This window comes from Aquarana catesbeiana, linkage group LG09 (genome assembly GCF_042186555.1).
Source record: "Aquarana catesbeiana isolate 2022-GZ linkage group LG09, ASM4218655v1, whole genome shotgun sequence".
NCBI classification, from domain to species: domain Eukaryota; kingdom Metazoa; phylum Chordata; class Amphibia; order Anura; family Ranidae; genus Aquarana; species Aquarana catesbeiana.
In genome coordinates this window covers 121,252,643-121,268,287 of record NC_133332.1, presented here as the reverse complement: position 1 = coordinate 121,268,287, position 15,645 = coordinate 121,252,643, and the positions used below count along the sequence as shown (strand labels likewise).

The window sequence follows — 15,645 nt, the reverse complement described above, 5'->3', positions numbered from 1 at the left end:
CGTGACTGTGAACAATCACACTTAGGACCTTGAATGCATCACCAAATACATAATAACCGCCACCAAGAAACATATATGTGCTTTAGCTAAAAGCATGGACTCAGACGCACCTTATGGTGCTGAGTCAAACAAGCTGACAGGGAGACATGTCTCCACTAGAGTAAATCTTAAGGTAGCTCCAGGGATTACACACTGCCAGACTGTCATTGAAATTCCACTTTCACTGTATTATCAAACAGTCCAAAAAACCTGTAAAGCAGATTTCTGTGGTCATCTACATAAATGGTCGCTCAGCTTGTAAATTTGAACTACTCATCATAGCAGTAACCCACAATTTACATAGTAACCAGTCTAGAACTGCCACTGCTCAGAGACCCACCGCCGCCTCACTCCGATGGAGTGTTTGACTCAGCACCATAAGGTCTCTAAGTCCACGCTTTTCAGGAAGCTCATATATGTTTCTTGGTGGCGGTTATCACGTATTTGGTGATGCTTTTAAGGTCTTAAGTGGGATTGTTCACAGTCACGGGACTTCTCTACATCTGTGAAGAATCATTATATACATACATATCTACCATCTATCTCTGGACTTTTTGTATTGCACAGTTTTGGACTTCAATCATTTTATTTTTTATTTGCACGTTGCACATTAACGTCTACTCATGATGATGTTTTCTTCACTCATGTGACATTTATATAAATTTTTTCTAATTTATTGGTTTATAGGTTATACATGTAACCTTTAGTAACATCTATGTTACATATAACACAATTTTTAGTATGGTCACGTTTGTGTGGTTCTATTCACTAAATCACGTATATTTGTGCGCAGCGCTTTACCACAAAGAGGTGAAGTTAAGGGAAGCCTGAAGAGGAACAAGTGAAGCAAATTCTTCAGATGAGGATACTGAGACTGGTGCATCTAGCACTCAGGGCAATGACTCCAAACTGTCCCCCTCCCCACTGCTGATGCATAAGATAGAATGGGTGTACTGTCCTGTGCCCAATCTCTGTCCCCTTGCTCCAGCAGCCCATGGATGGAATGGAGTGTGCACTGCACATACATGACCAATCGCTTGCTTGCCGTTAGAAGGTAGCTGGGCATGCACGTTGTGTTTTTTGTGTCAGCTGCGAAGAAATGTGATGGAGAATGGGTTTGTTGGAGCATGGTGTGACAGCAGTAGCTACCAGAGCATACATGCCAATGTGGCTCGCTGGTTGCCATCCACTGCGTACGATGAGGAGGCACCCACCACCACCATGCTCAGGGCAGTTTCCCCTTCTGCCACCCTTTGTCTGGACCCGTACCTGTAATAACTGCCAAATGTGGGGTTTCTACCTTTGAAAGTTGTCCACTATTATCGCAATAATCCAAAACAACCTACCAGATCCAATTTATAATAGCTCCTAAAACATGAGCTTTAATGGGCACTACAGGTCCCCACATTGTGCTTCTTACACACAAGGCTAATTTCCATCTTCTTTGTACAATAAATATATATAAATATGTATGCTTGGGCTAGCCCTCTTCCTTCACATAGCCTATCCCCCTGGAACAGATGACTAGTCAGCCACAGCTGTAAATATTGCCTAATCTAACCAAAAAGAAAGGGGTCAGACAAATGTATTTTCTTGTATCTGACCAACTTTACAAGCCTGAAAAGTGTATTCTAATTGACTACCATATGGCTTTACATCCTTGTCTTTCTATTTTTCATATACCATATTAAATTTTTTGTTCTCATATAATACATACTGAATGTATAAATACCTCTGCTGCGAACCACACTTAATTAATTTTTAAGTTTTACTAACTAAAGTGGAGTTATAAAACAAAAAAAAAACATTGACATGTAGGATTTTTTTTACACCCTTTTGGTTATAAATACTTCTCCATAATTGTGAGGGTTTGTGTACACTGAGCTGCACATGTGCAGCACTGCCTTGTGTTGTGATGATGTGACCCCTGTGCGCATGCAAGGGAGAGACATCATTGTGGCCCGAAGAGTTGAAACCCAAGAGGAAGACTGAGAGAAGATAGCAGTGCCCGTGATTAACAGGAGCGCTAACAGCTCAGTGCTGGAAGCCAGGTAATTCTGCCATAATGTGCTAATATGCTAATTGTGCTTTATTGTGCACCATGTCCTGCGCTCTGCTCCACCCCTTGCTAAATAAGGTCCTGTCTTCTATATTTCTTGGACAGATGCCCCCGCTGTCTTCCCCAAGTTACACTTTTTGTTTCTAAACTAACTTGTCAACAAGCTACAAAGTACTATTTGACATGATGAATTTAACATGATATTAAGCCCTCAGTGTAAACATTTTAACAAATAGTTTACTGGTGGGTGTTTATTTTATTGTAGTTAATGTGTTAAGCTAAAAAATGCTGATGATTTAGAACTACTTCAAAAGCTGAACTCTGGGGTAGTCATACAATGTTTACATGCATTTGTCATGTGTATTCTTCCTTGACTATTGGTGTGCTTTGTGTATTTCTTTCCAGATGTGTGTGGTTATCCAGTGTGAAACTCTGTATCAAATATATGTCACCTGCGCTAACAAAACTTAACAGTGTCAATCTCAAATGATGTTTGCTGCAGTTAAATATATATCCCACCCTAGGTTGGGGTCATTAAAAAAACAGAGAAAAAAGTGATAACTGTGCTAACTTTCATATATATTAAACATCACTAATTCAGCAATAAATGTGCAATTATTAAATGATAAATGTGCAACTTTAAATGTTGATATTCTTAAAACAACTACTATCAAATGGTTCCCTATGTGCTTGTTTAGTGATACAATACCAAACACAGCATGTGTCCCAATAAATCACCAAGCAAATAAAAAAAACACAACATAAAAACAACAAATAATTTGGAAAGAGTCCAAGATTTAAAAGAGATAGGTTTAAATATATTATATGTTATGGTACCAGTGAATCTCTTCAGTGCAGTTCAACTGTAGATTTGTGAAATCAACCATTCATCCATGACTCAGCACATCTGTGTTCCTCCAATTTGTGGCGACACCACCACCTTATAAGTTGGCCACTCACCAGAAGTAAACTATATGTATACCTTTGGTTCATCCATGGGATAACCACTCCCCTCTCAAGGATCAGCCTGAAGCTTTCCCCAGTCAGTGTATCAGCAATATCAGCGTGTCAGCAATTGGCTTCTGCTATGTTAATTATCAGGGGCTCATGGAGAAATGAATAGCCATCATTGTGCAGTATCTATAAATCAGCTAATTCAACTGTTATTTTTAGTAAACACTAAACTTGTTTTCCTCCCCCTTGGCACTGTCCACACTGACCATTCAGAAGCTGTTCCCCTACAGGGCATTTACAGTCTACCAACAATCTACTTGTGAACATATACCAAGAGCAAAAACATAAAGAAAGCAAAAGAAAACACACTAATACAGACTGTGTTATTAAACTGACCCTGTCACATAAGGAAACTTCCAATAAACTATAACCTGATGAAAGAAGACTCTTACTGTATCTTACCTGCTATGTGCATTACCTTTCCACTAAAGAGAAATTACTGACAGAAGTTCCTCCTAAAACCCACATTCTTAGGCATTTCCTCCATTGTTGTGTCCCCTGTGTCCTGTTATGTGCTGAGCGCAGTGGGGGACACAGGACATCAAAACTCCTTAAGTGTGGGCTTCAGGAGAAGCATCAGCTTGGGATTTTTCTCCCGCAGTGTTCAGTGTTGGTAAATATTCCAGGGGCATACCTAGAGCATTTGGCACCCGGGGCGGACCCTATATATGGCATCCCCCCCCCCTTTCCCCAGACTGGCCTATGTTTCCCCCATAGATTCACTTTAATTGATAATGTTTAGCATATAGCTATTTGTGTGGGATACCTTCCTGCATACATGATTAACTACCAAACTTCATGGCTAAAAAATAAAGAGGCACAAATGGGGATTTAGTTATAGTATAAGATTACACATTGCATGAGCCTGCCACAACGTCAATGTATCCCATAAAGTAAGCACTGTGACCGTGCCTCAATGCCGTGTGCCCTGATGTGCCCTGATGTACTGTGACCTGTGCCCTGATGTCCTGTACCCTGATGTGCTGTGCCCTGTACCCTGATGTGTTGTGCCCTGATGTGCTGGGCTCTATACCGTGCCCTGGTGTGCACTCTCCCCTGATGTGTTGTGCCCTGGGCTAGTCTGGATGAAGTCCAGGGCCACATTTTTGTCCCAGTCCAACCCTGGGCACCAGTTTTAGTAAATCTCCCCCAGAGTATGCCGGCTTGTATTTAAACTGGCTGCTCTGTATGTAGCTTCTGACAGGCTGTGCAAGGAGCCCCGTATCTCCAGAACCAAAGGTGGGGTAGGACTGGGGTAAGCTGAGCTCCAGGCACAAAAATTGTTGTTTATAGTTGCAAAGAATATACAGTAACTCCACTACGTGTGTACAAAATGCCCTTAGAAAACCCAGTTTCTACCTTGTAAAAGTAGTGACATCATCACTGTGCTGAACATAGCCTGTGCAGAGAGCAGAACTGTGGGAAGAATTCAGCAGGCCCCACCCACTACAGGTTGTCTGTAGAAAACTACAGGAGGGGGCGGATACAAGACCACCTGCACAAGGAGAGAGAGCAACAGTGACCAGTCCTTATTACAGGAAGCTCTGGCACAGTAGTTACACACTGGATTACTGCACTAATGTGGAAGAAATATACAAAGAACACCAAGTTTCAAGGAAAAAATACAATAGCTCCCAACTGTCCCTGATTTAGAGGGACTGTCTCTGATTCAGAACAAAGTCCCTCTGTCCTTCTTTCCTCCTAATTTTCCCCTCATTGTAGTCTGATCTATATAGTTGTATATAAAATGCACTATTTATTTATCAAAAAGTGTTTCTCAGTGCTAAACCCTTCATCCAATTTTATAAATGGCTGCATTTGTAATTTCCAAACGCCAATATAAAGGAATAGTAGTACTAAAAAAGGGACTTGTGGGTTTAACCAGTCATTTTTTATGTATAATTCTCCTTTAGGAGGATGTGGCAGGGGGTGTGTCCTATGACTACATACATTTGCTAATAGGTGTCCATCGTTACCATCTCAGAATGTTGGGAGGTATGGAATACACATACCTCTTGCATTAAAACATAATTTGCTTATCCCAGAGGTAAGCTTTAAAAATTGCAGCTTATTTTTAATTAACCCTGTCTGTACTGTGCAGACAGATCTCATTATCAGTTGTAAACTAGACTTGAACACTGTCTGTCCTAACGAAGGTTTAGGTTTAGAAGCTGGACTTCTTGCATTAAATGGTAATGAAAGGAGGCTCAGCCTGTCTTTAAGACACAGTCACTCTGACATTTTTGGAAAGCCTTAAAGTCAGCCATCACCCCTTCTCCTGAGGAACATTTAATAGGTAAGAGATATTAAAATGCTATGCTGTGTGAATGGGAACACATTCTTCAATTTTAAAAGTGGACATACACTTTAAGCTGATATTAATAATTAAAGTGGATGTAAACCCTCACATATACCCAATGAAGTGAACAGCCTCAGATGATACACAGAGATGAAAACAAATCTCCCTACATAAGTTTTAGCAGTATATCTGCTGTCTTCATCTTTATATATTCCTTAGAAAGTGCATGTCCTGTTAGAAATGTTCTCTTCCTGTTCAGCACTGGGAGTGGATTCTTGACATACACAGTGTGACAGCTGATTGGAGGAAAGGTACACCCCCCCCACTCCACATAGGCAGAGGAAAGAAGGAATGTGCTGTGAATAGACCAGCTCTCTGCTAATCTATTTATAGCACCCACCCTAATACAAATTTCAGGCTGGTTTTATCTCGGTTGTCAGAGAACTTGTCAGAAGTTATCATGCTGATAACAGAAGAATGGAGCAGCAGAAAGACACAGGACTTAGGGCTTTGGAGAGAGATAAGAAAGTACCGCAGATATATGAGCCTAGGTCAAATTTCATAAATCTGGTTTACATCTACTTTAAGCTGATTAAGCTGATACTAGCACTAATAATAATATTGTGTCAAAATTTTAATTCAATGTGCAAGGGTATAGGGAGGACAAACATTTGGTGGTGACATGCAATGTTCCTAATTATTAAAGTTCTTAGTCATGCCGAATGCATCTAAAAAGTCTATAACGATGGAGATGAGTAAGGATGTTGTTTTTATATGTAGTTCCATAGCCATTTACAATGATAGCTTGCAAGGCTCAATGGGACTTGATCTACAAACAACTAGAATACATAAAAGGATCTGACATCTATGTCAAATCATAATAAAACAATAGGATACAGAGCTATCACTGGTGGTGCAATTAAGATGCAGCTCTGCTCAGGGTCAGAGCTAGACCGAGCATTGATTTTTATAATGTAAGATCTGATTTCTTTGTTCTATGAGAAGGTAAAAGGTGAATCACTCTGCGTGTCAACTCCTTCCGACAGATGGATCTAAAATCTCTAAACACAACATTTGTTTAATTAGATACTTAGATGGATTTAAACAAAAAGTTTGCCTGCCTTCAAAGATGTCTCAAAGGAAAAGTATATACAAACATTCAATGCTATAGAGGAGATATGAAGATAATGAAATAATATTTACATTGTCAATAAAAAAGTTTCTAAGAAACATAAATATGCTGGACAGTAATGGCATTCAGTTTTTAATTGTACTTGCAGCAAAAAACTACAAAGCGGCTGTTCATTAAAATGCATCTAATTCCAAAACTTCCTGATTTTTAACTGTCTGCTCCTTTTGGAGACGTTTTCCCCCTTATTTCCTTTTCTGGAAACACAATAGGGAGTAAGTTAAAGTGGAAGAAAAGCCTAACTATAACTATTCCTAAAAAAATGTCCCCCCCCCCACATATCCTGTCTACCCTGTATAAAAAATATCTACGCACTTGCATATTTTTAATCCGGTTCGGTCACATGATCCTGCAAATCCGGCTCCCTCCAGGAGCAGGTGATAATGGCTGTTAAATGTCAGCACTCCCTCCTCTCCCCTGCAGCAGCCTCTCACTGACACAAGAGAGCTGGAGCTGCAGGATCATGTGAACGGACCAGAGTGGAATTCAAAATAGGTAAGTACACAGACATTTTTTTATACAGGGTAGGCAGGATAGGTAGAAGAAGTGGGATGGAACATTTTAGGAATACTTATAGTTAGGCTAGTCTTCCTTTTTAAATCCTTTCAAAGTGAGGAGAAATCCCCTTAGGTCTTGCTCACACAGACAGCCGGGACATGGTAAAGACAGGTGGTTGAGCAGCAGTTTTACTACCCCCCCCCCCCCGACTGCCCTCCTAAAGTCCACTATACAGCTGAAGTGGGCTATTCATCATATGATATGGCCTCAGCAAATTTACCATGGCATGTTGAGTTGACAGGTGGCATCGCCTCTCAAACTTGGTTATTCAAGTCAATGGGGCGGCACCACAATCACGAGCCAAGCTTTAGTGGTGTATTGTTCCCATAGTAAATTGCCACCTGTCAAAAACAAAACAGGCATTCGGGAGGCAACAGGATTGACTCCTAAATGCCTCACAGCAGCTGCTTAGACGCACTTTGAAAAGTGATCCATCATGAATCTCTTTTCAGCAATAAGGCTAGTGAGAACCTAGCTTTATACTGTAGTCACCAGAATCAATGGTCCCATGAAAACATTTCTCCCTCACCTTCTGATTCAGTGACAACTCTCACATTTTGGATTTTCCTTCACCTTTTCTCCAGTGACAGGGGTAACCAGAACAGATAGTGTGAATCCACAGTGGGGACAAGCAGAAAAAAATTGGCAACTCTATTCGAACCTGCATAAAAAGCATTGGCTTTGTTTACTGTATACCTTAAGGGCCTATTCACACTTTCGCAGTCCCTTGCAGAGCGCTTGTACTGTTCACACCTGTGTGATTTTACACATCAATGTATGACAAGAAAGTTACCATTAATCTTAATTTTATGTGCATTACATTGTGTGTTAATGTTCTTTCAATTGAGGCAATCCTTTCATTATGAAAGAGCTGACAATGGAACAATGTTTAGAAAGGGGCACATGATCCTTTTTCAGCAACGCAGCGTTCTGCAGTACAGTGCATTAGCATGCCATTCACAATTAAAGGCACTGCGCATAGAGCAGGTCTACCTGTCTGAGAATAAATGTGCGCAGATCCTAGTTATGCTTACATGCTGTTCAGTATTTCCTACTACAATTGCTGGCACTCTTCCACAGAATTCTGCTTTCTAACATTGCTTTTTATTCTAGATGTGATGATTCTTGAATAAATTCTCCTATTTTAAAATAAATCAGCTTCCTTTATTAGCTGCAGGCAACAAGCAATATCAAAGACTTGCTTATGTAACTCAGTTAATTTAGATTTATTCTATGTTTTAAATGATCGCTTGCAGCCAGATTCAGCAAGGTTGTCATACTGTTTCTGTCTGGGATAGTAGCCACTTGCCACATAAATCTGTACAGTGCAACCTCCCTCTCATATCCCTGACCGAATGAATACCCCCCAGGTAAGTATTGAGGGAATTTTTAGGCAACAAAGGAATAAATAAAAAAATGTATAAATGGTATTTATTTATAAAGAAGATATAAAATTATTCAGGTGCAAACATCACCAAAGAGTATGAAAACAACAAGTTTCAACGATAAATTGTTAGTGCGTGGTAGTTTTGTGGATATTCGGCCTGACGCGTTTCAGGACACTTGTGGGGTCCTTTCATCAGGGGCGTTCAAGACAAGGTGAAACTACCATAGCACATTCGATTATGTGAACTTGATACTGCATACCCCTCCAAACAATATGCCAACTGATGTCATACGGCTATAACAACACAGCGGATGCCATGGGGTAGTGTGGAATAAAGATCAATAGTTACTTGTAGCTAACCAAGAGTTGTGCATGGTTGAGTGTAAATTGGTATAACACGTTTATACAGCAAATGGCCACACTCTAGGCAGTAAAATGTTTTGTAATGGATGTTAATACGGGGCTATACTGAACACATGCTGACGTCCATCCTGAAGTGAGTAGAGGAGCGTACCACGTACGATTTATCGTTGAAACTTGTTGTTTTTATACTCTTTGGTGATGTTTGCACCTGAATAATTTTATATCTTCTTTATAAATAAATACCATTTATACATTTTTTATTTTTTCCTTTGTTACCTAAAAAGTCCATCAATACTTACCTGGGGGGTATTCATTCATTCATACCTATCTCGGGATTGGCAACAATTAGCCCCCTATTGGTGGATGTATACAATTACTCTAATCCCTCTTATGTCCCGATTTGTGTGGGCAAGCATGCAGTGTACTCAGATTAAACCATTGTACACACTGTCCTTCAATCTTGCAGGTTTCCGCTAAACCTGAAGAATGACACTTGCAATTATAGGAATCTTTTGGGCTGACCCCAGACAGGCTCTTTAGCATCAGATACAACTTAAAGGAAATGTTTTGAGTTTTTGCATATACGTCTTTTTTTTATTATGTACAGAACTAAAAAATGCAATTTTAATCTTTGAAGCTGGCCATATACTATACAGTCTGATTGTACAATTTACTTTAGGCCTCCTTCGCATTGGTAACCCCGGGCGAATGAACGGTTGGGATGACAGGTGTATGCGAGTAGATGGCCGCTCAGTCTGTACACTCTAATGACAGGCTGACATTGCTGTTCACATTTACTCGCACACCAAGTGGTTACCTGTGTTTAGGGACAGATGTCAAAGCCTGGACGCAGTCAGATGCATCCAGGCTAGGACATCCATCGCTAACAATGGGTAACTATTTGTTATGCAGATATATGTAAAAAGTGGCACCTGTAATTAGCCGGTCATTAGATTGGACTGGCTGAGCGGCCACCACTACTCATATACACCTGTCATCCCAGCCACAGGAAACCTCTAATGCCGCGTACACACGGTCGGACTTTTCGTCTACAAAAGTCCAACGGACGCTGACGGACTAAAGCTGGCTGGTAATCCGATCGTGTGTGGGCTTCTCCGGACTTTCAACGGACTTTTTCAGCCTCAAATCCGACGGACTTTAGATTTCAAACATGCTTCAAATCTTTCCGACGGACTCGAGTCCGGTCGAAAAATCCGCTCGTCTGTATGCTAGTCTGACGGACAAAAACCCATGCTAGGGCAGCTATTGGCTACTGGCTATCAACTTCCTTATTTTAGTCCGGTGTACGTCATCACGTAAGAATTCGACGGACTTTTGTGTGATCGTGTGTGGGCAAGTCTGTTCGTTAGAAAGTCCGCCGCAAGTCCGCCGCAAGTCCGTCGAAAGTCCATCGAAAGTCTGTCGGACAGGCTGTCGGACTTTTGTAGCTGAAAAGTCCGACCGTGTGTACGCGGCATTAGGCTGGGTTCACATATGCGAATTGTATGCGACTTTTGCCGCATCCAATTTGCATGACAAGCGAGTTTCACACAGGTCTGGGGCGGCCGCAGTTCAGATTGCAGAAGGGTCCTGTGTGTGTTTGGGTCCAGTTCAGGTGCGAATTCAGGCAAAAATTTTGGACCTGAATCGGTAAAAAGACACGCACCGGACCCCAGGCTCAAACCCATGGCCGCACATATGTGAACCCGGACTAAATCTTCCCGTGGAATTCAGTGTATGCAGGTATACGCCTGTGTGAAGGAGACCTCAGAGTTACAAAACTACGAGGACAAACCTAAACAATCAATTTCATTTCATCTACAGGAAATTGTACAATCAGATTATATCATTTATAGTTAGCTTTAGGCAGGCCATACATTATGCAATTTTTTTTCCTTCAACCTCAGGTTGAAGGAAAGAAAATTGCTCAATTCCCCCATCAACACAGTCAGTGTTGACGGTAGAATCCCTCCCGCAGGGATATTGCATTCTGCCAGTGGGTAGGGCAGGAAGCATTCCCCACTGTCATAATACAATGATCACTGCTGGCGGCTATAGTCACCACCAGTGATCAAGCAAAAGAAAAACACGACAGCCATAGACGGATCAAAATCCGTCCAGTTCAGTGGGAATTGGACGAATTTTGATCCGTCTATGGGCAGGCTGGTTGTACTGAAGTTGATCGATGGATTGACTTCAGTACAACCAGCCTGCCCATAGATGGATCGAAAATTCATCCGAATCCCACTGAACTGGACAAATTTCGATCCATCGATGGCTGGCTTTACTGAGCTGACACTGACCATGTAAAATCCGCCATTGGTTATCTCGCTTTAACAACATTTTTGTTCCTTACAAATGTATAAATCGCGTATAATAATAATAATAATGCAGGTAATGTACATTTCAGAAAGGTAATGTCCCATCCACACCACTGGCATAGAAACGAGGTGCTTCCTGGCTCCCAGGGCAACAATGCAGTACACACGGAGTGCTGCATAGTGAAGCAATGACTCTGCATACTGCTGGGCCACAATGACGCAGACTGATGATGTTTCCACCGGGTGGGGGGATTATAGCTATGACCCCTGAGTGTAAATTGTAAAACAAATGTACTCATGAGCTGCATGCTTCTATCTTTGATGTCTCTCTCAGTAACCACTCAGCAGGTGCTCACTGCCTGCCTGAATTATACACTATCTACAACCAGGAAAAGCACAGTTGCTGCAATCAGTTCTATTTGGCTTTAGGATACATATTTAGGCATTCGTTTTAAAATATTAAAGCGTACTATCATTTGCCATATCTGAGTTTTATGCGCCAGCAAAAGTTGCTAGTCTTCAGCTTGTCATACTTTGTCTTACTTCACTTCTGTTTTATTCCTACAACACACCAACGTAAGAATATCAAATCAAAATAAGAAAAAATTCCAATAACAAAGACAATCATTGCCATTTCTAATATGTCAACCAAATTTGTTGTTAAAAAAAAAAAAAAGATTAGGAATCACTACTTTACTCCACCTATAGCAACCAGACAGAATACATCCATCATTTCTCTGGCTGTGTCAAAGTAAAAAAAAAAAAAAAAAACAAACAAGAAAAAAACAAAAAAACAAATTATATATAGATTTACGTTTTACTATTTTTTTTATATCAATTATATTTAAAAAAAACTCTGTGCTTTCTTTTTTAAAACCTTGAGCTTGTCAGTGCTAAGTTTTCAGCTATAGACTGCTAACAAATCTGTGTAATGGTTTTACCTTTTCAGATCCTCAGAGACAGACTTTGCTCCAGCAGAAAAGCTCTGTGCATGATCCTGTGTGTAGCACTTCAGTTCCAGAATCAGTGCCAGGCAGGGAAGGCTGCAGGGAGCCCAGAAAGCAGAGTCTGCGTGATTCCTACCTGCTTCTACCAGAACTGCAGCATTAATACCTGACCTGGCAGTTCCACTCTGATCTTCCACTCTGAGATCTGGTGTTAAGGCGTTTCCATTTCAGTGACAAGGAATGCATAAAATGCACCCAAACTTGAAAACCAGGAACAAGGAACATACGTTCTTCTTGGTTTCTGCTGTAGTGAACAATGAGTAAAAAACATCTACTGCAAAAGGCTTTGGCTGAGAACAAAACAAACACACTTTAATAAAGCAACTATACCATAGGAAGAGTGTCCAGTGTAATCAAAGGTCAGATCCTAGGGAAGACTTTAAGGTGACTTCAGGTTAACTAAATGAATGGGGATTGACAGTTCATATATCCTACTTTGCAACCACTTAAAAATACATGTAATCTTCCATTGCTGACCTTTCTTTTGAAAATGCTATTTTCTTGGCTGTCATGCTGGAGCCTTGGCCTTAACACTTTTTGAGTTGTTCACCTGGAACAAGTATAGATATGAGGAGTTTTGACATTGTTCTGTCTCTCATCTACAGCATGCATTTTCTGGATTTGGAATTCATAAATACTGAAGACAGCTGCGGCCAGGTTTTGGTAGCAGAATAATTTTAGAGGAATGTACAAAGCAAGCAACTCTGTCCTAAGACCCCTTTCACACTGAGGCGCTTTTCAGGTGCTTTCACGCTAAAAAAAGCGCCCGAAAAGCTCACGAAAAACTATTTCCATTAAAATCAATGAATGCTTTCACATTGGGGCAGTGGGCTGGCAGGGCGGTGAAAAAACATCCCTCTCCATTGAAATGAATGGAAAGCTCTTCAAAAGCACCTGAAAAGCTCTTCAAAATTGCTCAAATGTTTTACTGGCAGTTTAGAAGCACCTCAGTGTGAAAGGGGCCTAAGAGAACTATAAAGAGTACTGTTGCTGCAATGTGATTAGCCTGCATTGTTCTGCCTGCACTTGCTACATGTTTGTTCCAGCCTGAACCCCCCTTGCCCCCAGCAGTGTCCTCTAGCACCTTCAATGACCCCCAGCTTCCTCCAGTTTCCCCAGCCTTCAAGGTCCACAGCCCACTTGAATGGCCTATAGCCCTCTGCACTGTCCCCAGTACTCTCTAGTGCCCCCAGCCCCTTATATTGCTCCTCAACCCCCTTCCACAGTCCCAGCTCCTTGCAGTTTCCCAGCCCTCTAGAGTGCCCTCCAGCCCCCTGCAGTGCTTCCAAGCTCCCACCACAGCCCACTGCATTGACTCCAACGTCCTCCAATGTACAAAGGTCCTCTGCAGGTTCCCTGAATACCCTAATTGCAGGAAACAGCAAGATCACCATTTGAGTAATTTCATAAACAGTATGTGTCAATAAGAGCTACTAATTTATGCTGTTAAAAAGGAGAAAAATTAACTTTTTTCCACGGCAAGAAAAATGACACCTCAAACCCTTCAAGCCTTTGCTAAACATGTAGTAAGCAAGCAGATTTGATTTGGCAAAATATGCCATTGTGGTAGGCACAGCACCACAGAGGTTAAATGGCTGCGAAATATGCCATAGAGTGCATAACACCATAACAGCTGATGAGCAGATAGGCTGAAAATGATGATGTTACCGCTGAGAAAGGGCAATATTTTAAGTCAAGTAAATGAGTTAAGTGGGTTGATTTACTAAAGGCAAATAGACTATGCTCTTTGCAAAGTGCAGTTGCACTCTGCAAGTGCAGTTGCTCCAGAGCTTGGAAAATGAGGTAAAGCTTCACTTTGCAAAGAATACCCAATCACGTGCAAAGAAAAACAGCAATTTTTCACCTCTGAAAGGTACCTAGCAGCCATTGATGCTGACAGTGGGCCAAACCTGATGGGGAAACTGGGGGACTAGTTTTTCATCTGTTCCACTTTTTCCTTGTGATTGACAACAGGCATGGGGTGGGTCCTGTAGCCAATAGCAGGCTGTTTGTTGGCTAAGGAATATGCCCACTGCCTGCTCTCTATCACAAGTGAAGTAGACCTGATGGGGAACTGGTGTCTCTGAACTCTCATCAGGCTCTGCTCACCCAGCTATAACAGCAAGGAGGGTACTCAGCTGCATTGAGGACAGTGTGTCTGCATAGACACTACAACCAGGGTGCGCCAGATTTATGTACCTGTCTCCAACATTTTCTTTGTGAGGCAAGTTGGAATTCTAGAGTGTTGTACACACTCACTATGAATTCCACAGAATGTTCCCCAGGACAAAATTATCTCTTTGCCGCTTTGGGGAGACTTCCCATCAAGTCCTAGAGATACAAGCAAGAGGAAGTCTCTCCAAAGCAGGGCCATCTTAATGAGAGGGCACACCTGGGCACTGCCCAGGGGCCCCAGCTGCATGGGGCCCCTGCACTTTTCCCAAAAAAGCTGCTCCTTGAGCCCACGCTGCCCGGAAATTGGGGGCCCCAAGATGGCACTGAGAGTGATGGATACACAGGGGAGACAGGCTGGCAGCGGTGCGCCGTGCTGTGCAGATCGATACCTATTTCACAGCCAGCAGGGAGGGGCGGGGCCAGAGCGCCAGTGATGCTCTGGCCCCGCCCCATGCAGCTTGAATGCTCGGGACTCGGAGGCCGTGGGGTAGGAGCTGAGTGGGAGCGTCTGAGTCGGCAACACTGAGAGCCTACCTGCGGAAGTGGCATTGTGGATGGTGTCATGGTGAGCCCAGCTGTCCAGCATTGTTTGCACCAAAGGGTTTGGAATGCCCGGAGGGATGCTCCCTCCTCCACCTCTCCTTCTGCCTGCATGACTTGATTTGTATAGGTGAGTCCTCGTCACAATGCTGGAGGTGGGCACATAGCCAATTGTTCACATGCACTGTATCTCCACTGGAAAAGGGGGTACTACATGGATGGAATAATGGTACTAAGGGATATAATGGGTGTATGGGGGAAAACAATGCTGAGGGGGGATCTGGGGTGTGTAGGGGGTAGCAATGCTTGGGCTATCTTGGGTGGCTATAGTGCTAGAGGTATCAGGGATGTAGAGAGGCCACAGTGTAGGGAGTATTAGGGATGTAGTGGGGTCACAATACAAGGGGTATCTTATGGTATATGGTAACAGTGCTGGGGGGATATCTAGGGTGCAGAGAGGGATCAGACTGCTGGGGGGATATCTGGGGTGTAGAGGGGTAAAAGTGCTGGGGGGATATGTGGGGTGCAGAGAGGGATCAGTGTGCTGGGGGAATATCTGGGGTGCAGAGAGGGATCAGAGTGCTGGGGGAATATCTGGGGTGTAGAGGGATCAGAGTGCTAGGGGATATCTAGGGTGTAGAGGGGTCAGAGTGCTGGGGGATATCTGGGGTGTAGAGGGGTCTGAGTGCTCGGG

The 15,645-nt window shown here is 42.4% G+C and overlaps 1 protein-coding gene across 1 annotated transcript in view; it reads right to left on the bottom strand.

The window, feature by feature from the left end:
• Positions 1-12,405, bottom strand: part of VGLL1 (vestigial like family member 1) — a 71,669-nt gene extending 59,264 nt beyond the window's left edge. Inside the window, exon 1 of the mRNA XM_073599225.1 lies at positions 12,171-12,405. The gene's annotated coding sequence lies outside the window, so the exon portion shown is untranslated. The remainder of the gene's footprint in view (positions 1-12,170) is intronic.
• Between the last annotated feature and the right edge of the window lie 3,240 nt (positions 12,406-15,645).